The sequence below is a fragment of the Corvus cornix genome, chromosome 9 (assembly GCF_000738735.6).
Source record: "Corvus cornix cornix isolate S_Up_H32 chromosome 9, ASM73873v5, whole genome shotgun sequence".
NCBI classification, from domain to species: Eukaryota; Metazoa; Chordata; class Aves; order Passeriformes; family Corvidae; genus Corvus; species Corvus cornix.
Window position 1 is genome coordinate 11590044 of NC_046339.1, and position 26048 is coordinate 11616091.

General features: G+C 44.1%; 1 protein-coding gene across 3 annotated transcripts in view; it reads right to left on the reverse strand.

Moving 5' to 3' along the window:
• FGF12 (fibroblast growth factor 12) overlaps positions 1 to 26048 on the reverse strand; it is a 220793-nt gene that overhangs the window by 9518 nt on the left and 185227 nt on the right. The window lies entirely within an intron of this gene.

Sequence of the window (26048 nt, forward strand, 5' to 3'; positions counted from 1 at the left end):
CAGCCTACAGTGAACAGGCATGAAAAACGTGCAGGAAAAGTCAGAAATTTGCCAGGCTTTAGACTGAAATACTAAGCAAAAGAAAGAAAAAGAGAGCTGAGAAGCAGAGACAGCCTTGCTGTTCCTGATGCCTTCCCCTGGCTTTGCTCATACCTTCCCTGTGATGAGCAAATGTACAATGCTTCTTGTCTAAAATATTGAGGTTTCTTCAAATTCTTATAGGCAAAGGGCAGGTTATTGAACCATTTAAGAGGATTTAAAGAAAGGGGTGTACAAAAGCAAGTAAACTATTTAATTTCAAAAGCGACTCGAGGAAATGCTGGCACAAAGCCTGGACATCTTTCAATAAAGAGAAAGAAGTAATTTTAAAGATTTCTGGCACAGGTGTTTCTTCAGGTACCGAGAAGCATTTCCACACCTGCCCTGGAGCAGAGCACATACGGATCTGTCCAGGACATCCCCTGAGCCTGTGATGGCTGTGGGAGTGGCTCTGCCTTTGCCACTTGTGCTGGCTTTGCATGACGTCTCCAGGACGAAACTACACTCAGATATGGACTAGTACTTGTTATGTGCCAGTATTCAAGATTTTCTCAACAGAGAAACATGAAATCTCTTTTAAAAGATCTGACTGGCCAGGGAATTCTGTGGCAGTGGGCTTCCAAACCTTCAGTGAGTCAGATGTGGTTGTTAGTGGGGTGGGTTTTCTTCCCAGACTTTGATATTGAGCAGAAAACTTATCCTGGGCAAACAAATTCTCCAACTAACTTTCCAAAAACTATTCTTGCAAAAAAAGTTCAAGCCACAATGAAAGTTAATTTTCTGAAGCAAAACTGTTTCAGCAAAAAAATCCCTTCTTACAGGTCCCAGACAAGGCATTTCTGAGCCCTGTGAGTGAAGGCAGATGCTGCTACAGGCAAGTGATTCTCCCTCCCAAACCTCTGTCACTCCCAAGTCTTCGGGAGCTTCTCCATCCTTGCCAATGGAAAACCCATGACCAACATCTGAGCAAAGCATCTGGAGTAATTCCACACATTTACTGCAGACCTTAAGAGCGAACATTCTGAACATTCAGCAACACTCAGGAACGTGTTCCCAAGCAAGCTGGGGGTTATATAAAGTGTTGCTGGTGTGACAATAAATCCAGTGTGCAACAGACCCGCAGAGCCTGGCAGGCTTGAAGCTACAGAAGATAAAGCACAGCAGATAGCACAGAGCTGTGCTGCACACGTGAATTTTACATCAATCATTAGAACCACACAGGTAAAAACACCATCAGCAAAACGGGCCATTTTGCCCTATCTGAGGGAGTCCTTTCTGTCGGAAAAATAAATATTTTTAAAAGAGAATGAAACAAGTTAAGAGAGATCTAGATGACTTAGAGCACTATAAAATGGTGTTTGAAGTAGCTTCCCAAAAGAGCAGTGTTTAAGTGTTCCTTAAAGCTGCCCTTTATCTCCAGGCTTTGTCTTGCCTGGGAAGGCGCAGCTCACCTGGGAGCTGGGTTTGCAGGAGCTGCCTCTGAACTGCTGGCTCAGGGGCACTCCCTGGCACCAGGCCCAGCCAGGCAGCAGCTCTCAAACCAAACTGGACAACTCGATCCCCTTTCCCATGCCTTCACTACCCCCATCAATAAAAACTTACCAAGAAAATTCCCTTTAGGGGGACTAAAAAGTTGGCAGGCTGTGAAAGATAGCTCCCAATTTGACCTAAACATGGAACTAACACAATTTTCAGTGAAGAAGAAATAAAAAAGCTAATGCATTTTGAAAATGTAGTTTCAAAAAGAAAAAAAAAATTTAATTAAAAGTTATTGCAAATTAAGTTTTCAGCTAAATATCTATTTTAAAATTACTGCAGTATAATATTTTATGACATGCAGCAGTAGTTCATAAAAGCAGATGCTGTATTGTATATCCACTTGTACCAATAAACCAACTAAATTCTTATATTATTTTAAAGCAAATGCATGTAAAGACATCAAAGTAATGAAGATTTTTTAAAAAATAAATAAAAATCTATTATTTTCCTTTAAATGTTTAAGCTCTACCACAAGCAAACAAAAGCATCCCATTGGTTTTGTGAGTTGGCTGGTTGATTCCTCATCCCCCATAACTCAGTTGAAACAGCACTTCAGGATATGAACCATGGCAACACTACTATGAAACACCCCAGCTCTGTCCATCAGCACCTCAGAAAACCCACAGATTTGATAGCCAAATTCCAGTTAAATAATACTGGGTTTATCTACTATTACCCTTCTTCTTATGTACATCACCTCACCTGCCCCGACTGTGCCATGTGGGGACAGACACCCACAGGACACAGCTCATCCTGCCACCAAACTGACAAGTCACAGAGTCCCCACAGGCCTGAGCAGCAGAAACCTCTGTGGGCACTACCATGTATGGACTTGACACAAAGAGCAAGAGGATGAAGAAAGAACCAGATGACCAGAGAGGAGAAAGGGCAGAGGAGCAGGACACAGGCCACTCTCCCAAGCACTGCCTGAGGACATTTAGAGTGTCCTCTAAATCTTATTAACATGCAAATCTTTATGTTTTTCTTCACTGCTATCTTCTTGGTGCCCCATGGCCAGCCTTCAGCTACACTGCATCATTTAGTTTCATCACATGCCGTTTGCTGTCAGCTTTGGGGCTACCAATAACAAAAGGCTATTGGGATATTAATGGCAGAACAAGCTTCACTGTCAAAATTAATCATGGCAATTATGCTGAATCAGGTGGGAACTGTTTCAGTTGTCTTAGGCTGAGATGAGCTGGGAAGAAAGACAGAAGTGCAGGCGAGCATAACAGGCTTCACACTAACAAAGCAGTTTGCAGCAGCCACTGCTGCACAGACAGAAATCTGAGATAACAGAAAGTATTTTTGGAAAATCACTGGTCTGTTGACCAGACCTCTAGGGCATGCAAGATTTAGAGGTTTTTTTATTTGTTGGTTTTGTTTATAAGATAAATTCACCGTTGATGAAATGTGCTAGATAGGCAGACCTGGAGTCCAATACTTTCTCTTCATCTCAGATACAGAGTGGGTAAACATAGCAAAGGGATCCTCAGACTGTGCCCCCCACATGCTTCTGACAGGACATAAGGACATCCTGCCCCAGAGGTAATGCTATAGCAAAGCCCCGGGGTCATGAGCACCACTTCACTTCCTCACTTGCTGCAGGGACCTTTGGAAACAGGCTAATAACAAGTCCCACGCTATTATTTTTCCAACTCTCTCCTTGATTGAAATAGCATGACCAGGTACAAGACAGTGAGAGGACAGATGGCTTCTATCTTTTAATCACCAGTCTTTTTTTAGTCTTTAAACAAAGAAATAAACAGTGACTCTATTTTCTGCACAAAGTCCACAGAGGTCTCCTGTCAGGACTGCCACAAACTCAACTCATTCAGAAAGCCCACCAGTTCTTCTCATTAAAGAGTATGCTTGTGATTTGTAGAAAAAAAATTCTCTCAGTTTAACTCGATGTGAAATATGTTTTTGACTGAATAATTTTTGCATACAAAGTAAATAAATATATTTATTTGTTTACCACTTGGAGATTTAGAGCCTGAGGTATTTTGTTAAGTGTCCACAGATATTACTGAAAGTGGCTTGGAAAAGCAGTTCTTTTTTTAACTGTAAAACTAAAAACCTGCATGAAATATTTGTAAAAGAAATGTTAGTAATTTATATGCAAAATGATTAGCATCTGCTTGCAACTTGTTTCTTACATCTCAATCCAGTCCCTTCTACAAAAGGCAATTCTATTAAGAAGAGTAATTAGATTTGTTTTGAAAAAACAAACGTAGGTCTGGTTTGTGCTAACTGTAGTTTTGTTGGAAATTTCACAGTCTAAAAAAAAAAACCCAACACAGTAGCTATCACAGAGAAAATAAGGGAGATCACATTCAATGACACTTGGAATCAAAAGGAGCTAAATGGATGCAACGGCCACTGGGGGGGATTCAGTGTGTCAGACCTGCTCAGGGAGGGTATAAGGTACCACGGACTGCCCCAGAAGTTATTTCTGGTTTAGAAAACCAAGATGTTTCATTTATCCTTGATCCCAGTAGGGTTTTCTGCCATTTGTAGATGGAAATAAAGATGTGACTTCCAGCAAAAGCCAACCTCTGCATCACTTGAGCCAGTTTAGTTCTTCAGAGAGATGTTGGGAATGTCTGGGCCCATCAGTCCCTCACCACAGCACAGGCTGGCAGTGGTTTGTGAGAGGGCAGATTTTTTTTCTAATCCACCTCATCTTTCACCTGGTGTGGTCAAGTAGATCTAACCTAGCCTCTTTGAACACAGCAAGTTTGACTGGACTCTCCTTTGCATTTCTGTAAAGCTGGAGAAGTTCCACAGACATCAGTGCAGAGGCACTGCTGTCAAACCTGTGGGCACAAAGCTTCAGTGATGCAGTGACACCCTCGGAGATGTCAGCTCCTTCAAAAAAAGCCAACCCAACAGTGCTGTAGCCCTGGTGCAGTCACAGTGCTGCCAGGGCAAGGATGGCCCTGGTGCTGCTCAAGAAAACAGTGCCAGCCCCTGCCGTACCAGCCTGGGAGCATCCCTGCCACTGGGCATCCTCAGCCAGGAGGTGCAAAAAAAGGGTCCCCAGTAAGCAACAGCATGGTGTTTCTGGGTTCTGACCATGAGAGCCAGCAATCTGCTCCCCAGAAACCCCTGGTGTCCCCAGATCATGGCAGAAATGGTGACAGATTTCATGTGCAATGCTCAGGGAAAGCCAGCAGGAAACTGTCACTGGCTGCTGTTGCATTCAAACCCAGCTGCTCACTCAGCGTCCCCCCAGACTGGGCAGCTTTGCTCATATTGCTCACCATTTCCCTACAAACATTCCCAAAATTGCCAGATAAATAAAGATCTCTTTTTTTTTTTTTCCAAGATCTCCTTTTATTATAACCCAAAGGAGAACAGCAAATACACACATCCACAAGCAAACCTAATGACTTAATAAATTTAGTCACTGAAACTAGCAGCAATAAAAGAAAAAACCCATTCTGCAAGTAGTTTGTGCCACAGTTTAGGAAAGGGATGTTAATTATGAGTGTTGAAATATCTAACTAACACACTCCCAGAGTAACAGTTTTCCTTTGTTTACAGCACTTATGGGTTTCTCTTTTACATTCTGCACAATTACTAAGCCAGATCTTCAGATGGGATAGAAGCACTAAACTGCACCATAGTCTATGGCATGGCAAGGTTTCCCTCCCAGAGAATCTGACTCAGGATACTAACTGATGTTAGTGTTAATACTTAAGAGCTCGTCAACTCATTTAAAACATATTAAATAGGAATCATAAATATCAGCACAGCTATCAGCAGTGGCATTTCACTGTTGTTGCGGAGGCAGAGCATGGAACGATTGGATTGTGTTCACTTGTCTGTATGAGCGCTGTTCCATCCCAGGGAAAAGGATGGCATTACAGAACAGCATCTGTTTTACGGTGCTCTTTACCTAGTTAAGCCCATTTTACATTCCCCACTGACCTCAGCTAGGGCAGGGCTTCATCAACACTCCTCTGATATCAACAGCACTGAGAAATTCAGCATTGAAATCAATGTGCGCAGGACACCGTAGTTTTGAAGACATTTGGGCTTCCAGATGAAATGCAAATGCCCAACTCCCATTTAAACCCATGAAAGCTCAGAGACCACGTCTTTGAGTATCTGAGAATTTGTGGCCACAAACCTCATACAACAGCACTTGATCCTGGCATACTCTTTTTCCCAGGACAGATCTTTAACCACAGAGATTCCATTTGCAGGATAAGCCCTGTTCAGGCCCCAGCAGCACTGCCACAAGCAGAGATGCCTTGCACAGAGTCTGAGGCAGTTCAGTGCCCACCTCGCTCAGTGCAGCTTCTCCCCTGACCTAGGGTTGCATCTGTCTGGAAATGCTTTAAAATAATTGTAGCTGAGCTCTCTCTTGGCATGTGATCAAGAACCGCAAATGTGCATCCAAACTTTACATCTCATCACATCTTTGTCCAGATGGCAGGTGATATTCTACTCTTCACACTCCACTCTTCCTCCCCCTTCTAGCTCCATAAGAGATTGGTGACAAGTCTTCTTGGTGGCCTTTTAGAAGTAGGAGAGAGCAGATACATTTTAAAATAACAAGCTGCTACATGGGAGTGTACAGCCCCGCTGCAGAGTAGAGATTCACTTGATGAGGCAATATGGTATCTGAAAGCATTCTGACTCCGCCTGGACCATCTGTGGGCTGGAGGGAGCACATTTTCAAATAAATCATCATCCATGCAGGTCTGTTCTCCAGCTCTGGAAGCTGGGAAGCAGCATTAGCAAATCATCTAACTTACTGCCTCTGAAAATTTAACTAGAGAGCTATCTGCCCTCACTTTTGAGGGAACTCTGTGCTCAAGGTAAATAATTTTTCAGCTGGCTTCCCTTTAAAATGCCCATGCAAGAAATGGAGTGCAAATCTGCTAAGTCTTGTGAGCTGACCCAATATTCCTAGACAGGCAAAAAACCCCAAGTGCTGGACAAGCCTCTGTAATTAGGCTGCAGATCTTTGTATGCGGACAAAGGTTGTCCTAAAGCATCTTCTCATGTTCAAGGACTGATTAAATTATTCACGTCACCGCCACTAAGGAATGCTGGAGACAAAGGTGTGATTGCAGTATGGACATGCCCAAGGTGTCCAACAGCAGCAAGGACATCTGCCCAGCACACAGCAGAGTATTGACCAAAACCTGTGGTAGGTTTGCAAGACACTGAGCTCGGTTTCACCTCAGATAACCAGTTACCTCAATCACAGTGAGCCCCTTCAGATCCACACTAATTTGCCTTTGGCTACAAAGCAGATGAGTTTTGGGGATGGTAATCCAGACCTGTCCATCCCACCACAGCTCAGTATTGTGCTTTTTTGCTTTCAGCTCTTGGCCTGCCCACTGTGCAGGCACGTTTTCACCAAGTACTTCATAAAGTGCCCAAATTCATTGCACTGGCCTTTGGTGAGCTGCTCATGCAATCCTCACAGGCACACAGCTTTCAGCTTAATGACTGCTGACAAGAACGTAACTGGGGATGACTCTTCCAGCTAGGCTGCTCACTTCCATACCTCCCTGGAAAGCCCAGGGGGGCTGGCTGAGAGAACAGGCTCTGTCAGTAAGGTCTGGGTACCAATGACTGCACAGCTCCACGTGCAGTGTGACCTGCAGAAGCCAGCACATTGAGCTGCTCACCCATGTGGCACATTGAGCAAGTCACATATTTTGCCCTTTACTTCACTTTTTCTTAAAGATGGACCCCACATTCAAATTCATGGTTGGGTGGAGTAAATCTTCATCCCTCCTTTTCAAAATATAAGGTATATTTGGAATTTACTTGATTGATTTGGTTTTTAATTTTGGATCTTATTTCAAGCTGGAATTTTAAAGCCTCTAAAGTTTTGACTGCTATGAACTGGAGTAGTGATCACAGCACAGCTCACTCATGTGGCACTTGGCCCATCCAGTGCAGCACTGCTCTTCCAGGAAAGCAACTGCTTCCCACAAAAGGGGTTTCTCCTGACACCATTGTCTCTGGTATTGCATTCCTGGCAGCCTAGGGATCTGGTGAAACCCCAGGATAATTTCTAACCTGGGAATCTCAACTCATCTATTGTCTTTTCTACATTCTGCTTTCCTGACAAAGTGTCTGAAATTGCTAACAATGTTATCAACTCTGCTTACTCCAAAACACCATCCAGAAATACATCTTTGCATTCAGACATAACGATCATGAGACAAGATGGGACTAAATGAAGATATGCTAGCTGCATACAAGAAAAACAGATTTCCTAAATTAGCATCGTACTGCCTCATCTGCTAAAGCCTGAAATAACTATAAAGAAAAATAATAATGTAAGAACCCTAGAAACACAGCCAGATGGGATGCTCTGAACCTCTGATCTCTCTGTTTCTTGGCATCAATCTGAGTCTGAGCACAGGGCAGAATAAATTGATTTGTTGCCTTTGGTTACGTTTGCGATCCTGCTATTTTTATTATTGTTGATAATAATTACAATGTATAAACTAAAGTAATGGTTATGCATTTATAAACATGAGATTACTTTCTTCTGATAGTCAAAAGAAGCCTTTTAGTAGAAAATAAGCAGTCAATATTGGGTTTTTTGTGTTGTTATTTATATGAAAATCATCCTCAAAGGCTCAAACCAGAGTATAAATGCCTTGAACATTTAATAAAATGTCATCACAATGACAGGAGGACAGGGTAGACCTCTTCATTTCTACATTCTTTTGCTGAGGTCCTGAGCACTGAAAGACCAGACGGCTTGCTGGGTGCTCTGCAAACAGGAGATGTCAGAGTGAGTGGAGAAACAAATTTCAACCAAGTTCCAGTTCAGTTTCTTAGGCAAACACCCCCTCTTTCTAACAGAAATGAAATAATGCAGTTGTAACAGTGTCAGCAAGAAAAGGACTGTGAATGAGCCCCAGCCCTTGTAAAAAAGAGTCTTACAAGTGTTTTATGGTTTTTGACACACAGACAAAACCATTCAACGGTACAGCCTGCACAGAGTGAAGGTCTGAAAGAAGAAAATGGCCTCAGCCCAATTTTTTGTGTAGTTCATTTTTTCTGTGTAGTTCATTGTCACGTGGGCAGAAGATAAGAGGACTTGCCAAGAAGCTCACCAGGCCTATTACAGCCCTGAGCTGCTGATGTGCTGAGATAGCCTCTCTGCTTTGACTCTTAAATTCAAACTGTGCAACTCACTGGGAACACACTCTATCTTTCTTAATGCTGGAAAGATCTCTCCTGCATTAAACCAATTTCAGAGTTGTCATGACCAGGGCTGGAAATTCAATTTCTTTGCTGCTGAAACTTCCATTTTGAAAATGAGTGGTGCTAGATTATTATTTTGACAGCTTACTGACAGATGGGCTACCACTGGGCAATTAACAGCAAGTTCTGCGGTCTAAAGCATTAGCTGAGGCTGGGGTGAGCTGGTGTTGGACCAGCAGGTTCTTACACTAACGAAGAAATGTTACGAAGTGTGACAAATTTATGTGGCTTTTCCCTCCCCCCTGTACCCGCTGCTGCAGCGCCTACACAGTGAGAAGGAAAGGTTCACAGAATATTCTTGGGAACAGGCCAGCTCTGCTGCCCACTGGGAGAGCCAAGGGGAGCCCTCTGAGATCTGTGTCTCAAAGCCTGGGCCCCAGCAATGTTTCTGCTGGCAAAGCCAGCAAAAAAGGTCCATGGTGCTACCTTAATATCTGCAGGGTGACACTCAGGTGACACTTCACACCCCTCTGCTCATCCTCCCAACCCCCAATGAAGGTCAGTAGCTGCTATAAAGGAAGACTGTGGAGGGTGTGCAGGCACATTTCTGTGGCTTTTAGATATTTATTCACTGGTTTTCTGAGAATTAAGAAAATCAATTAACTCTGCTGTGACAGAATTTCCATCCACATATTGACCACAGTACCTCTGCATAGCTTGAATGAGCTGACAAATCTCACAGCCCAAAACAACTGCACAGACAAGACCGGGCTTATTAATACCTTGAATGGGTTTCCATGATATGTATGTGCTGACAACCTGACTTGTTCTTTTTCTGTTAGTGTCCTTTTGATGTGAAATAACCCGTGGACAATGCACAAACATTTTGAATGGACCCAAACTACGCCACAGCTCAGATCTGACTGTGCCAGTGTATGCAGCCAACTGACCCATTGCAGCTGATGCTTTGCTTCCCAGGAATCAGACAGATGGAAGTACATCATCAGGCATTTTGCAGCAGTGGCTACAGTGAAATTTTTCACTCTGTTGCACACTGCTAGAGAACACAGATCAGCTTTGGCATCTGATCCTGTTCAGAAGCCAACTAATGACTTCAACTTCCAAACTAAAATAATACAGTCACTCTAGAGAGAGTAATATAATACACTAACTCTATTTGGCACAATGCACATTAAAGCAGGAGACCATTTTATTGTGGGACTAGTATACAGAAAATTGTGCAACCATCTTTAAATTATATGACCCAAAATCAACAGAGCAGTCCAGACTTAAGAATTACTGCTTTCTGTTTGTAGCTACTTATTGCAGCATGCAGGCTCAGTAAGATCCAGGGTTTACAATTAGATCTGAAGGCATTTGATTATTTTTTACATAGACTGTGTTTACACTGCAGGACCAAATGCATAGAGTGGAACTGTTGGTGTCAAGGGCTGGATGCTGGCGCTGTAGACATTTCAGGATGGGTTCAGTCTGGTCTAGCTGCCACCTGGTCCCATGGTCTGACTATCTAGTACTTTAGGGGCACTCCCAAAGAGCACCCTTCAGTTTAGTTTCACCCAAAAGGGAAGCTAGTTTGCACAGCCTGAACCACTTGGTGGTGCAAACCAAAGAGCGGCATGTGAAGGTGACTGGAGGGATTTTTCCCAAAGTGCAACCCTGGTCTGAACTAAAGCATTCATCCCAGAGATATCTGGGATAGTTGGCTTACTGCAGTGGGGTATAATAAAGTAGGCGTGCGATGATGTGAAATGTCAGTGTTCTTAAAAGGGGCTGAGGGCACTGTATGCCCTCTGGAAAAGAGGGATGTGAGCAGCTGTAACCTGGGTGGGGGCTGTACACAAGGCCCTCTTCTGCCATGTGGAGTTTACACTTCACATTGTTCCTTTATGATCTCAAATGCCTCAGCCACACTGGATGTAGTAACACAAAGCCTTCCAAAAAGCACTCAACAACAACATCCACAAGCAGCTACACTGGCCGTAGTAACAACAAAATAGTTGCTAAGCCTCCCTACTTCAACTCAGTACCTGGCTTGTAGAAAGCCTGGAGTTTACTACACAGCACAGCTGGATTCTTCAGAGATTTGAAAATATTTTCCTTAGCATGATAAATGTTAAAGAAATCTTATTTATGTGTACCAGCAAACATGCTGAGGGGGAAGAAGACCTCAGAGCTGTCCTGACCATATCACTGAAGAAGAAACATGTCATCCCTGCTTTCTTCTGTGCTATTACAGAACTGGGGGAGGGAAAAAGGCCCCACTGAACCAAAAAAGCCCCACAAAAGAGAAACTATTTGCTCATGGGCATAACCGTTCTTTCTTACCATCCGCAATATTTCTTAGTTTCCATCTGTTTTCATCAATACTAAGTCCTGAATCATTAGTGCAGCAACATGAGCAGAATTGGATCCTCTAAGAATCACTAAAGCTGGACTAAACAATCTGTTCTAGGAATAAACACTGTTTCGTGAATGTTTGTATTAAAATTGATATTATCACTTCCATAACAACGGAGATGAAGGAGAAGATGAGAAGTCTTGGGGAAATATAACTTTCTGGGAGAAAAACCCACAAGGATAACCTGTGTCAAACTGTCTGATTTAACTCAACCAAAGGCAGGGACTTCATGCAAGCAGAATGATCTAGCAAAACTGCAATGATCTGTTCATACTAATGGACCTGAACAGTCACTTCTGCCCCCACAATCTATGGCATTGGGGTCAGCAACAGGCATGGTGCCCCAGCCTAACCTGCCACACAGGGGGTACACACAAACAGTGTAGCCATGAATGACCATCACCCTATGGCACAACACAAAAGCATCTGGAAGGTGAAAACCTGTGAAGCAAAAATTCAACCAGGCAAGTGGCAAAATACTATGAAATCACTCGGTTTTATTTACTAGTTCCACACTACTGCATCTGAACTGACCTAGGCAAAGCATATTAGTAAACTGCTAATTCACAGAGAAATACATGCAACTGCACTTAGAGGAACACACAGAAAGTAAGAGCACCATGGGGATCATTTTACTTAGAAGAGGGCAGTAAAAAATATGAGGCAAGTGAGGCACAAAAGAAAAAAAAAAAAGTTGTGAGATTTTGCTTTTTAAGTTGGTCATTAAAAAATAAACTTTCAACTGACAAGGATGCTTTAAAAAGTCTGATTTCTAAATTTAACTTTGATATTGAAAAGTCTTGGGTTTTGTTCTTTTGTTTTTTCGTTAGCGTATATTTGATAAAAAACCTAGGCGTGATAATCCTGGCGCTACACATTTTCAAAAGCCATTCTTTAGCTGCAGCCTCTTCAGAGGGTGCAGATAACATTTGCATGGATACAAAGCCCTTGCAGAAAGAATGTTAAGGGCAGAGCTGGCTGTAGGGTTTAATATGGTAGGAGCTGAGACTCAAAATCAGCAGCATTCACATTAATAGCCATTAAATTATTTATTCATATCAGGCTCTGGAAGGCAGTAGAAATACTAGGTTGTTCTGAAGGGCTGAACTCCCATAAACTTTGTTGCATGACTTACTTTCAGCTAGCTTTCTGAGGACCATACATTCATTATTACAAGTCTTGGCATACATTAATGCCTTTGGTTCCTTCTTTCCCTGATTTTGTGAATAGGGAAAAAAAAAGTCTGTGCACCAAGTAATGTCCATATCCAGGAAGCAGCTGCCATGGTGCAGCACAGTCCATGCTCCAATGCAGCAGGACAGAGAGGGTGCAGAGTGGAAGAGGCTCCCTGAATTGCTTGATTCTGCCCTTACTATGAAACAACAGTTCTCAACAAAGCTCCATCTATAACACTCCGATTTCTTTCCCCCAGAAATAATACGATCCAAAAAATACTACAAAGCTGTTTTCAGAGATACCTGCTTCAATAGCTGTCACTTTCTGCTTTCCAGCCAAAATCTAGCCCACAGTCCCTACGAACACAGGCATCAGGTTCAGGGGTCAGGAGTCTCGAGGGACCCCTGTGGAAAAGCTTTGCCAGGAAGGCAAAGGGGCTCTTCAAATGATCCAAGCGCCTGCACCCCTCCAGCCAGCTGCTGGCTACCTCACAACTGTGGGAAAAGCCATCTGAAAAGCATAACAAACATCTTGCTTGTGAGGCCAGAGAGACAAGCAGCAAGGCCACAGAAACACTGACCTGAGCTGCTAAAGTTACCAACAAGACGGTATTCTGCACTAAAAAAGTTCTCAGCCTTTTTTCACCCCCACTTATGTCCTGAGCCCTACTGCTGACCTTGATCCATTTAATTACATCCATAACCATATTGCACTGTAGCAGAATGTAATTATGCAATCAAGTAATGAGCTATGGTTTCACTCTTGGTCTTGTATGCAAAGCCACCTTTGAAGAGGGCGAAGAAAGAAGCGATTATTGCAAAAGGACAGCACAGCCCCATGTACTAATTACTGGTCATGACGCAGGGGACAATGCTGGCAACATTGATCCATCAGCTGCTTTTAATAGGGGAACTGAAAACCTTCTCCATGCTGCAGCCTCACAGTCAGAGCCATGGGTTTCATCCTGACGCCAGACCTACACTCACGACAGGCATGCTGTGTGATGGGCCTCCACATCTCTCCAGCCAGCAGCCTCTTTCAAACACACTTACTAAAACTAGAACTGCTGCACTGCTGGCCACTGCTAGATTGGCAGTCTGGCAGTGACCAGCACCAGCACCAAGGGAAAGGTGTAAGAACAGGGAAAATGCAGTGAAAGCTCCTTCTTGCTCTTGGCAGTGGGAAGCTTGTGCCTGCTGGATCCAGCAAGGGTGTCCTGGTGCTTAGGCAAAGCACCCAGCCTCCTGAGTGACCGCAGAAGTGTGGCAGGCACTGTGTGTTCAGAGCTGGATGTGGGAGCTGATGCAGATCCCCAAGGAGAGACAAGAAGGGCCTGAGCCAGGAGAGGCTTCAGTGAAACATCACAGCATGGAGGATTCCTGGAGGGGCTCAGCTTGGAAGAGCAGCTCCAAGATTGCACTTTGCTGCCCAGTTCAGTGCCCATCAGGTCCCAGCCTATGGAGAATTCGCCGTTGTTGAGATTTCAAGGTGTTTGGGAGGAAATGGCAAAAGAAAATCTGGTATTTTATGGAGATAAGAAACTGCCAAAATCAACTCTGACCATCATACTTGTCTGTATCATGCCATACTCAGATTTACACAGGCAGCTCACAGAAGTAGGATCAAATCCATAATGCTACAAGCAAGGGTGGAGGTATGTCCCTTTAGATAAACAAATGGTGCCTACCAGTAGAGCAACTGAGTATTTCCATTTATCACACTCACACAAGGATCCAACAAGAAAGTCTCACCATGGTAAGGAGGTAATGGACTAAGAGGAATGAGGTCAGTTGCATAAGATCCTTGAAAAGGCTGTGCCAGAAGTCAGGATCTGGATTTTCTGAATCCTAGCTTTCACTGTAAAAGCCTTCCTCTACTGCATTTGGGACAGAACAGGAAGGCACTGGTGTGTCAGACAGAGCAGAATCCACTGCCCGAAAGCTCCATTCCACATCACCTTCTGAGCCCAAGATCCCTGGCACCGAGGCACAACACTGCTGTGGCCCATCTTCTTTCTCTCTCTAGCAGGAGTAGCACAACGTTTGGGAAAGTGAAAGTCACTCAGCAGTGATGCTGAGCACACGGACATCAAAAAGCCCCGAAAGGTCTATGGAAATGAATCAGCAGCTTCTCCCTTTGCAAAGATAAATAGCTTTTTATGCATGCAGTATATGTGCTAGCATGTACTCTCCAGCTGACAACGTTCAGCCTCCAGTGTAACTTGTCAAAGTCTGATATGCTTTCCCTTTATCAATGTGGCAAACTGCTGAACCCCGTGTGCTCCAAGCAGTGGGCTGTTGTCCCTGTAGGCAACACATCTAAGCGCACTGTCATTCTTGCTACTGCACTCTGACACACGCATCTCCTGGTGATCAAAAGCCAAAACAGAGCCAGATGCAGCTCACAGCTTCACCAGCACAACCCCTCTAACCTGTGGATCCTCAAAAGGCCCTGAGATGGGGTGCTGTGACATACATTGATTTCATGTGAAGTCAATGAGAAAGCAATGACAGGTAGGGTGGCCACAGTGCTTCAAGGGCCTCTTCCTGTTACGGTTCTAGTTGCGCAATTTCTCACTGTTCATTTTGAACTGAATAGGATTAGGGCCATCCCAGCATGAATCACTCATGAGGCAAATTCCCCCAGTATTAGCTGTTCCCCACCCCCTTGCACTGCTGGGACAAAGGACAAATCTTTGCAGATAGTGACTAGAATTCTGTGGGATGAGAAAAAATTGTGTCCAGATACGCAGAAATTGCTGAAACCAAACAGTTGATGCAAATCTGATGACCAGGGAGAAGCTGGGGATTCCTGAAGTGTGTCAGGCAATCCCCCAGCTCCAGAAGCCATTTGAAAGCTGAAGGTGTGCACTCAGGGACAGAGCACTGGGGAGATGTGTTGGCATTCACAGGCCATGCAGAACAACTGCACGGACTGCACTTTTGGGAGAAATATGCTGGGGACAGCAGGGAAGCACAGTGATTTCATCTTCATCATATCTGACAACAATTTCAGGAATGACCCTGCAGAGTGTTTCTTAGGGCAGTCTGGACTGGGAAAGGGATGTGCTCTCTCCCATGCTTTTCAGGATGCCAGTTTACTCTAAAATCCCCAAACAACTTGTCTCCTTTAGTCTCACAATATGGGCAATACCACATCATACCTACCTCTTCCCTTTCCATTAATTCATAACTTAAAATATTTTTCTTCCTCTTCCCATTCCTCCTTCTTTATTCCCTGGTGTATTTTTCCACTACATAAGCTTCTGTTTCTGAGAGACAGTTTTCAATAACCAAGATAATCTATAAATTCAGCTACTCTGATGGGTCCTTCAGCCACAAGTCACAGGTACTGTGCGCCACAAACACTCAGGCAGTCTCCCCCTTCTTTCCATTTCGACTGACTGCAAGAAGCAACTTCTCTTTGGCAATTTCCAACACACAGAAACGTTAGACAGGAATAGGGCTTTTCAAGCATAATGAGAAGGAGACATCTTGTTCTCCTGATGCCTTAGGTTTTAACTTTTATATTTTTCAAATCCTGTACTGCTAAGTGTTTAACTCTGAAGTTTTGGGTGGCCTGTTAGCTGCTGTTCTCTCATGGTAGTTAGACATAATAAGCCTCTGTAGGTTTCCTCTTCAAGGACACCAGGCTCCAAAATGTGTAAACTAAAGCCTAGAGAAGGGGGGGGGGCAAACTTGGGGTAATTACATCATTAACTGAAGTTATAATTGGAGAATTAACCCTGATACGCAAATGGGCCAAACTTATAAAAGTGTGAAGAACCCATAACCCAGGGTACATCTTGGGTGGAGCCTTTTGACTGCCCAGGGTGTACCTTTGAAGGCCCTTCAAACAAATACCTACTTTTATTCTCTTATTCTTGTATAACCTCTGTTTTTAGGTGGCCCCCTCAAAGCATCACTCCCCTGGGAAACGTTGCTGACATGATGGAGCAAAAAAGTAACAGCACCAAGGCCTCAGTCAGCTTCTCAACCCCACACAGAGAGCCTGAGCCCAGCAGTCAGCAAGCAATCTTGATGTGCTGCACACTTGAAATTGAGGTTTCATGCAACTGATTTCAGCACATCGATTGCCCTCTCTCTGCTGCAATCCTGAATCATGGCACAAAGCAATGACAGATAAAGATCCTTTGGCAGGCAGTCTAAGCCCACAGGACAACACTAGAACTAGGAGCTGTGAACTGGTCCAGTCTGGGCTAACAAGGCATCTTGTGCCCATCATGGGATGGCACAGAGGTCTCCCATCCCTCCCTTGCTCTCACACGCGTAATCCATGGTACACAAACAGGCCTCATCACCTCCTGGCAGGAACTTGGGAAAGAGCCTCTGCAGAAACAGATATTCAGGCTCTGCTCTTCTCAAGCCACCTTGAGAGCCAGCAGAGCTCCTGGGGATCTTCTACAGGCCTGATCCCCCTGGCAGGCAAGCAGGGTGGCCCTGCAGCGATGCCATCCCGGCTGCCCTGTGGGATGTGGGAGTGCCTGTCACACTGTGCTAAGGCTTATCCATTCCTGTCACTCCCCCACGGGAAACAGGAACACACACAGCAGGCATAGATACTCATCATGACCCAGTGCATCAGTACTGCACAGGTGCTGCAGAAAAAGGCTCAATGAGTTCAATACACGCTGTGTTTTAATACTCTAAGCTGATTTGTATATATTGTGCTGCCTACACATGTGCAGTTGCTGCTTGCCTGGGATTTCTGCTACCCTGGATGAAACCTCAGCATTGGCCAAACCTTTCTCTTTCTGCCTGGGAGAAATTTTGGTGCGAAAAAGAAGTGTCCTGTTCTGCTGCCTCACTTCTGCAGCCAAGAACCTCTGGGTCTACCCCTCAACTTTTCCAAACCTCCTGTATGCAACCCTTGCAGCAGCTGGGAAGTGCTGCAGAGATGTGGCTCTTGCCCAAACACATGACAGTTTATTGCTGTTGCTGTCAACTCACTCTTGAAAATAATCCAAACAGCAGCAGCAAGCAACCTTGGCCAAAGAGGTTAATTTCCATGCAAAAGCTGTTTCCAAGGATCCTAGTCTTAGAGGCAGCACGCAGTGATTGATGGTTGGGAGCAGCCATATGCAGAAATTCATCCCCCGAGTGTGTCACTAGGACTGAAAGGGGTTTGCACAGAACAGCCCCAGTGCAAGGAGCTGTTGCTGCTGTGAGGAGAAAAGGAAAGAGGAGGAAAGCAGAGCTCACATGGTGTGGCCCAGCTGTTCTCCTTTGCAGCCTACACTGATGGCAATCCCAGAGCTGGGAGAGCACTCTGGGCAGTCTCATGCTCACAAGGAGAAGACAATCAGAAATTGAAACACAAACCAACCTCAAGCCTCCCTTCCCCTAAAAGATAATCCCTCTGGTTTGGCCATGTGGAATTGTATACCCTACCCCACAGCACCTGCAGGCAGAGAGTAACAAAAGCATTTTTTTTCTCTTAGTAGGAAACTGTTGTCATATAATCACTCCCTCAGCTACTGGGTTTATGGTGTCTTTAGCCTACAAATGCAACAACAAATACACAAAATGTGCTTGGACCACTCTAGGCAACAGAGGTTTCTCCTCCCTTCTGTTTATCTCTCCTATTTAAAAGCAGGTCACCAGAGAATTTCAGTAACTTTTGCTCATCAATCCCCACCTTATCCAAACAGCAGTCTTCCCAAGACAACCATACTGCAACTAGACCTTGGGCTCAGCAAAGACAATGTTGCCACTGCTGAGAGAAAGAGCAAGAGAAAGAAAACCCTTAAACCAGTTTGGGGTTCAGCAAATGCATTCAGATTCTTGTTTGCCATCTGTACTCTCTTTATTAAAACTGATAGAGCCATTTAGCACAAAAAAAAAAAAAAAAAATTGTTTGGGCAGGGCCTGGAAGACACAACAGAGGAAGGAGTTTGGCTGCTAGAGAGACAGCCTCATGTCCTGTCAAGCCAGGGTGGCTCTGTGACAAAGCAGGGGCCCTGACAGCTCAGGGAGAAAGGCATGTTTTTAAAAGAGGCTGTCTGCACAGACAGCAATTTGGTGCCAGTGGGTTACATGGTTTGTGCTTTCTAGGTTTGATTTTGTCCAAATTCATATACTATGAGAGGACTAAAGTGGTGCTGCAGCTTGTTCTGTCTGCGAGGAATTCATTACAGTGTGCTTGGCTCCTTGTCACTTGGAGGCACAGAAACCAGGGACCAGACTCTCCAGGGAATTTCCAATGTCAGTCATCCTTTCTGTACATAAGGCAATATTTAGGGCAATGATTCCCAGAGTCTGAATATTTTATTGATGTTATGAATACTAGAAAAAACAATGATGTGCATTGTCTCCATCCTGGAAGGGCCATCAGGGACCTCATGGGATTCCGAATGTTCACCTTGGTCTGATGGTGCCCACGCAAGGTTGCAGCCTCTTTGGTGTTGGATGAAGACACCAGAGGTTGCTCTTGGAAGGCTACTACCAGGGAGAGGACAGGTTGTGACTGGCTGTGGTTGGCAGCAGGATTTCCCTGATGTTCTGTCAATACAGATTTAATGCTAATTGCAATTTTCTGTGTCTTCAAAGAAGACAAATACACCACCCACAGAGGGCTAAAACTTTTCGAATGATCTCCCCTGACCTTGGAGATCCCTCGATGAAACCTTCCTCTGTATTTCAAATGCTGCTTTTATATTATTGATGAATCCTTCAGTTCTGCCTAGTGAAAATCCTTTAGACATTCAGAGGATCGGAGATTGGCTGTTTGGACAGGTGACAAGCCCATTTCTGCTAAGCCAATATTTTTCAAATCAAGAGTCACCAAGCAGTGGCAGTAAGAGTGAAACAAGATGAGAGCTGGAGATACCAGCCTGGCTCCCAGCTGATTTCCTGAGTGTCCTGCCAGCCTGAATGTGCTCTGGTGCTTGATTAATTTAAATTGGGAGTTTCTGAAAACAAAAAATGTCACACTCAGCTTCTAATCAGAGCGCAAAGGTCCCGCAACTGCTCAGCAGGCAGTGAATGCCCAGCTGCACTGCAAGATCATCATTCTTCCAGGATCTTCTACCAGTAATGATATTTTCACTGTGCAGCTCTTTAAACCGAGACAAATAACCTCAACAGCAGGGCAAAAAACCTCTCACAACAGTGGCTCTGAAGTAATTACTCCAGGGACCTCTGTGCTGTGACAGCCCCACGCAGGCACAGCCCTTGCACAGCAGGTTTTTCCTGAGAGATGGAGCCCAGCACTGCCTGTCTGAGTATCCCGCTGGTCCTTCCAGCTGCCTTCCCGGGTATCTCTACCTGTCTGAGTTTCATCCAAACCTGGGAAGATAAACTTTTCTTTATCCTGCATGTTCCTGGCCCTAGGCTATCCAGCTACCATGAAAATACAAACCAGTGGCTAACAGAAATGGTTATTACTAAAAGGTTTCTTGCTACATTACTTTTTCCACAGACTCTCATTTTACATCGAAACAGCCACCTTTTTCCAATGCATGCATGCACACTCGGTAAGCTATGAAAGTACAACTTTATTACCATGGATTTACCTCAAAGGGCAAAACTGAGCCAAAAATCAATTCAGGTTTGCTGACAAAAAGCAAAATGCTAATACTGGTGTTAGGGAATCAAAATGTCGCTCCTTAGCACCTGCATGAATATTAATAATTTCATTTTTTACATAACATTTTTGTTTCTTTTGCTTCCCAGCTACTTTGCAGAGCAGCTTAAACCTTTCTAAATTTGGCCTTTAACCAATTCATGCCCTTTTCTGTCCCAGATGTGCTTTCAGGTTTGAGGGTCAGAGGCTTTTTGCATTAAAATTAATTGATTTTGAGTGGCTCTTTTAATTTTGTCATCAGTTCAGTAATAACCTCCAGGTTTAATGGCTTCAGATCTGTATGTGTTGTATCACAGTGGATGGCCACAAGTGGAAACTTGACCCTGCATTTTTAAACCTAAAATCATCTGTCTTTCATACTTCAATTACTGTCACAGCCAGACTGTACCAGAGCACAGTACACGCTTGGATGCCCATCTCCCAAAGTAGATATTTAGCAGTTTCAACATGTAGTTTGTTCACTTGCTCAGGATATGAAACAGCTCTGGCACCTTAGCTCCAGCTGAGCATCAAAAGGGAATTAGGCACCTAAGTCATTTAAGCATGTCTGTAAATCCTATAAAGCTTCTGTAAGCATCTTTCCGCATCCAAATACTATTGGAAATCTGTGTTGTAATGTAGAAGCAAAGTAGAAGATGCATAAAGATCTATAAATACTCTGTTAGTGCTATTAAAGACTTACAAGTGGCTATGCTGTCCTACATGCAGGGCTCATTAATAATAACAGGATGTGGGATGAGGCTCAAGTCCTAATGCAACAAAAAACATACAGCAAACAAATTTCTGTGTGCAAAACTGGATCGTAACTATTATCCTGGCCCAAACCATATGAAAATCTTCAGCCTCCTCTGAGAAACCAATGAGACTCCAGGAGAGCCAGCTCACAGAGACACTAAACATTTGCAGCTCTTTTTTTGCCTGGTCCTGATGGCCCTGCAGTGAGGGCTAAGAGCACATAATCTCTGCAGTGGAGGCATTAAACTCGGCTGTGCTCGCTCTCACCATTTGAACTCTTTCAAGGGGAAATGTGCTGCTGTGATTAACTGGGATTATTAACAGTGCTCAATGACTTGTAATGCCATTGGTAATCAAACAGGTCTCAGAAAGTGGAAGAAGAGGAACTGAACAGAATTAAAATGCAGAGAGTGCCTACAGCCTGCCATCCCAGGTCAGTGACATGCCTGCACCTACAGCCTGCTATGTATATATAGAAATTAATTCACTGACTGCAGATCCACAAGATGAGGATGGAATATGATTCCAAATGTCTTTGCTTAGAAGACACTCAAGCAGCCAAGCATCATTTTAATGTGGAAATACTGCTGTCATATAAATCACTGTCTTCAGTGCCAGGAGTATCTCTAGAGACCTCAAATCTCTCTATCTGCTCTGAGGTAGCAGCAAATATACCAAACACAATCCTTATAGGCAATATACTTGCCTAACATGGTCTTAATGTCCCTGTGCCATACTTCACCTTCTCTCTTCTAAGAAAAAAACAAAGTAAATGCACACCATCCTCCCAATATTTCATAATTTTTGCCTCTAAACAATATTGTTTTCCTCCTATCTCTTTTTTCCTCCTAGCCTTCTTTTTTTTTCCCTCAAGCTTTCCTCTCATTTTCTTAAGTACAGTACCCAGAACCGGCTCCAGTCCTTCACCTGAGGAGCAGAGTAACAGCCCTTCCTCCCCAGTGACATCCATTCAGAGCCGGACTGAAAAGTGCTTTTTTAATAAAAAGATTCCCAAGCAATCTTGACGCATGTTCAATTTGTGGTCCACTGTAAGTTCCTGTTTCTTTCCTGCAGTGTTGATGCCTTCCATATTTTTCACACTTTATCTGTGCACTTAAGTCTTTCTAGAGCATAACTCATAAGAAACTTGTCTTTACTGAATTCTGCTCTATTGATTTTGAGTACTTCTCCAATGTATCAAGACGATACTTTAATTCAGGCTATATCCTTCAAAGTGAATCCCAGTTTGGCACAATCCACATAGTTTTTCTAGGAGTACGGTCTCCTATCACACACACTATTAATGAAAATGTTGGTTTAAATCAAACTCAACACAAACTACTCAAGACTCCTCAGTCTGTCCCCCATTTAACTGCAACACACTGCTATGTAGAGTGAATTCTTTAATTATGTGTTCTTCCACCTTACATTAAGTTAATCCAGGCCCCTTTGTCCAGGTAGGAGTTCCTTGTGGAGAGTTCTCACAAGGTTTACTGATACCACAGTGCATCACATCCCCATTCCTTCACTCTAGCCTGTTAGGTCTGACAGCTGCTCTGGCTCAGAAGGCAGGTTTGAAATGAAATGCTGTACCATCTCCCATGCTTTACACTAATGCAAGACCACAGTCCTGGAAGAAGCAAGCAGAGCTCCTCACCCTGCACCCTGATGGCAGTCACTGCATAGATGCAGTGGGTCCGAGAGAGCCTAAGGCCTGGGTTTTCCAAACTTACATGCTTTTCAGATACATAGCTCCTTTCTGTTCAGAAATACAGGTTTAGGCAGTTAATAATGGTAACTGGAATGTGGAAAAATCAGGGTAAGTCTATAAAAATTGGATGAACTTTCATGCAGCTAATTCTTTATACAGCATGTTTTTTCCTCTGTTCTTCAGCTGCTTAATAACTATTTCCCCTTGGAACAGCCCCTCTGTGTCCTTGCTTTCTCTTGTTTTTTTCTCACCCATCTTCAGTTAAATCTTCCCAATTCAGCTCTCCTTTGAGAGAGTGTTTGAAAGCTGCCTAGCTAAGTGATTTGCTCAAAGGGCTCCATTTCACAGAGGTGGGCTATGAGAGCTGGGAGGAAGGGCAAGCCCCAAGGGGAAGCAGCAAGCAGGTCCCTGGCACCGGTTCAGATTTTGTTAATGAGCCTGGCAGGTAAATGGAAGGAGCCAAGAGCCTATTTGGCTTATCAGCAAGGACCCTTTCTAACCTCTATTTAATTAGCTTCTATTGATTTTCAGTATAAGAAAAATTTCTATGAGATTCTGAGCAATTTTAGCGGACATGCTGGACTGACGAGAAGTTTGAATTCTTCCCCACTCATCACCTAAGATTCTTCTATTTGCATTTTTCTCTCTCTTTGGCTCAAGTTTCACCTTTTTCCAGGGCTGAAGGCACAGGTGGCAAGCAGAAGGACTGGAGACAGCAGACAGAGACCATGTTCTTGTGAGCTGTATAAGAGGAACCTGGGTGAGTGTTCAAGCACATGCAACAGGCAGCACAGCACGCTCCTTTATCCAGTCCATCCAGGTCTGTCAGTGGACTTGTGTCCAAACTGCTATAGCAAAGTCAGGCTGCTGAGCCTGCAGAGCCCCTGGCCCACTCGCCTGAGCTGTACAAGGTGCTCCTGTGGCTCTGTCACACCATTACAATTAGCTGTGTGTTCTTGAAATAACCCGAGCGCCATGGTGAAGCCCAGTGGTGATGGTTTTAGAGCATGGGATCAAGCACTGCCTGCCCTGGGTTATGTATCAGCAGCATGTAAGAGGGTACAAGACCTGCCAGGATAACTTTAGAGGACTGCACAAGGATTGGAAGAAAACACAGTGTCTTGCTCTTTCCTCTGTTCTGCCTTCTGGAGAGCTGTCAACTACTGCAACAGCCTCAGGGGAATCAGATTGTTGACTCCAGAATATAGCCTGGGAGTAAGCTGTCATGCATCCAGTGCAAACAGCTGGGAAAACTGGGCCAGGGAACGTCACAGAGAGCAAAATTATCCAACAACACACAAAAGGGTAGGGTTGGCAGATTACCTCAATCCTATCTGCTGGAGGGTATTTTTTTGTCTACTCTGAATGGACAAGCTATGAGATGAGATGGGAATACTGGGAGTTGACCCAGTCTGTTAGTTGCCGTGCTTTTGTTTTTTACTAGCACAAGAAAGCTGATTCCTGCTGTATTTGCCATACTAATGATGAGAGAGGCACCACAAATGACTGAGTTTTGTGAGCTCCAAAGCAAGGATTGATATACAGTAACAAAAAATAAAAAGCCAAAAGAGAAAGCTGACAAGACATGCTCTGTTCATTTACTTGACATGAGTAGTTTGGTTTTAATTATGCATGCCACTGCTTCACAGGGTGCTGGGGACCATCTCACCACAGCTTATTCTGGAAAGTAATTTAATTCTCAGTAACAGGAATCCTCACTGCTGCTCTGCCACGGCTGCTAAATCCTCATTTTGAGATTGCAATAGGAACTAACTGGCATACGAGTGGACAGGCTCTGTGGAAATCAGGAAACACATACAGATACTCACGTGCTCCACGGGCACTCACACAGTGAGCTACCTACTAGTCACAAGGGCTGTAAATCCAATTAATTGATCAAACCAACTTCAGCCACTAAAAATTTCCCTTTTTAAGTGCATGAAAACATGTATTTGCACAGGCAAATACACATCACAATGTCTCTGTTCAACAAAAGTTTTGCAGACTTAAGCACTAGATGGATTATACCAATAAAACTAAGATGGCAGAGCTGCAACCTGAGGACCCTGCAGTCAGAGAGGAAAGCAGGGATCCTGCTTCTCATCCTCCAGCAGTCTCAGCCTTCAGCTGGGCCAACAGTGCCTGATGCCAGGCACTGACTGTCTGAACAGAACAAAAGGAAAAGCATGCTCTTCAAGCTTTTGATGATTTTTATTATTATCTGCAACTAATATTTGGGCTCTGGTGAGACCAAGAGGATATTGATTACTGAATCAAGGACAGGAGAGGAAGGGAAAAATAATTTCAAAAGTGTAGTGACATGACCATTTCAAATCACTTCCTCTAGGTGCTGTGTTAATGAAAGATGGTGCAACCAGTTGTGCAGAGCTCAGCTCAGTATTGATCCTGACAGAGCAGAAAATCCTTTTCATGTCCGAAAGGGCACAAATTATCAATACCATCAAGGACTTCTTCAGACTGTATTCCCCATTTTAATTTGCTGTCAAGGAGTCCCAGATAATATCTGCATTGGATACAGACAAGTGCAGACACAGATTATATTTTTTGCATGCAAGTTCTTTTACTATACATAGGATTTGCCACATCAGATATGACCTGGGGGGTTTCCAATAAAACATCCCCTCTCAGAGCAGCACAAGCTGCTTCAGAGAGCATGTAACTGCTCCCACCAAGGCATTAAAGGCGTAACTTGCCTTGATGAAAATTTCCTCTGTAGCCTCAAAATTTAAAGGTTGGATTAAATAAAAAGTCACTGAATCAATTCACCTCCTGGGGAAGCCAAATCCACAGCCACAGCATTTTTAAACCTCCGTGTCCTACCACAAAGCAGTTCATTGCGGAACAGGAGATTGAACTGACGCATAAAAAGGTAATAGATTTTTAAGTAATAGGAGGGAAGATAATGCAGCCTATAAAGGGCCATCATAAAAAATGTCACACACTGACCAAGGATGGAAAATGACACTAGCACATCTGCCCTGACATGTCGCAGCTGCAAGGACAAAAAACAAAAAACAAAGCGAAGAAATGTTACCATCAGACCCTGCCATTTGTGTCCACAGGACCGTGACATGGCTCCATGTGGATATCCCCACTGCAAGTCAGCCCTGATCCAGCAACACATGAGGCTGTTTCTGAGAGTCTCTTCCAAGCAGGAGTGGGATGGCTGGATTAACCTCGAGCAGCACGTTTGATGTGCATGGAAACCCTGCCAAAGCAGCCTGTCATTTATTAAGAACATTTGTCAAGGTTGTTAAACAACCTTGACAACAAACCCACAGGCAGCAGCAGCAGCAGAAGGGGGCCTGCAACACTCCCTGAATCTGCTTTACTAAATGTAGCCTCATTTGATTCAAACATCAAATGAACTGGCTGTGATCTCTCCCATCTGAGGGCTGATAGGAAGGGTTTCAGAATCACAGCCTGCACAGGTGGCTGGTTGCCTCCCATGGGAAATCTTCCCAAATCCTCCCTGGAAAACACCTACATGTACTAGCAGGGCACCGTGTTTATTCACAGTGCCTTCAACTCTCTCCCTCTGGCCTCCCATGAGTCGCACGGGGGCTTTGCAAGGAAGATCCTCCCCCCCTTTTCAGTCTTTCCATCAGC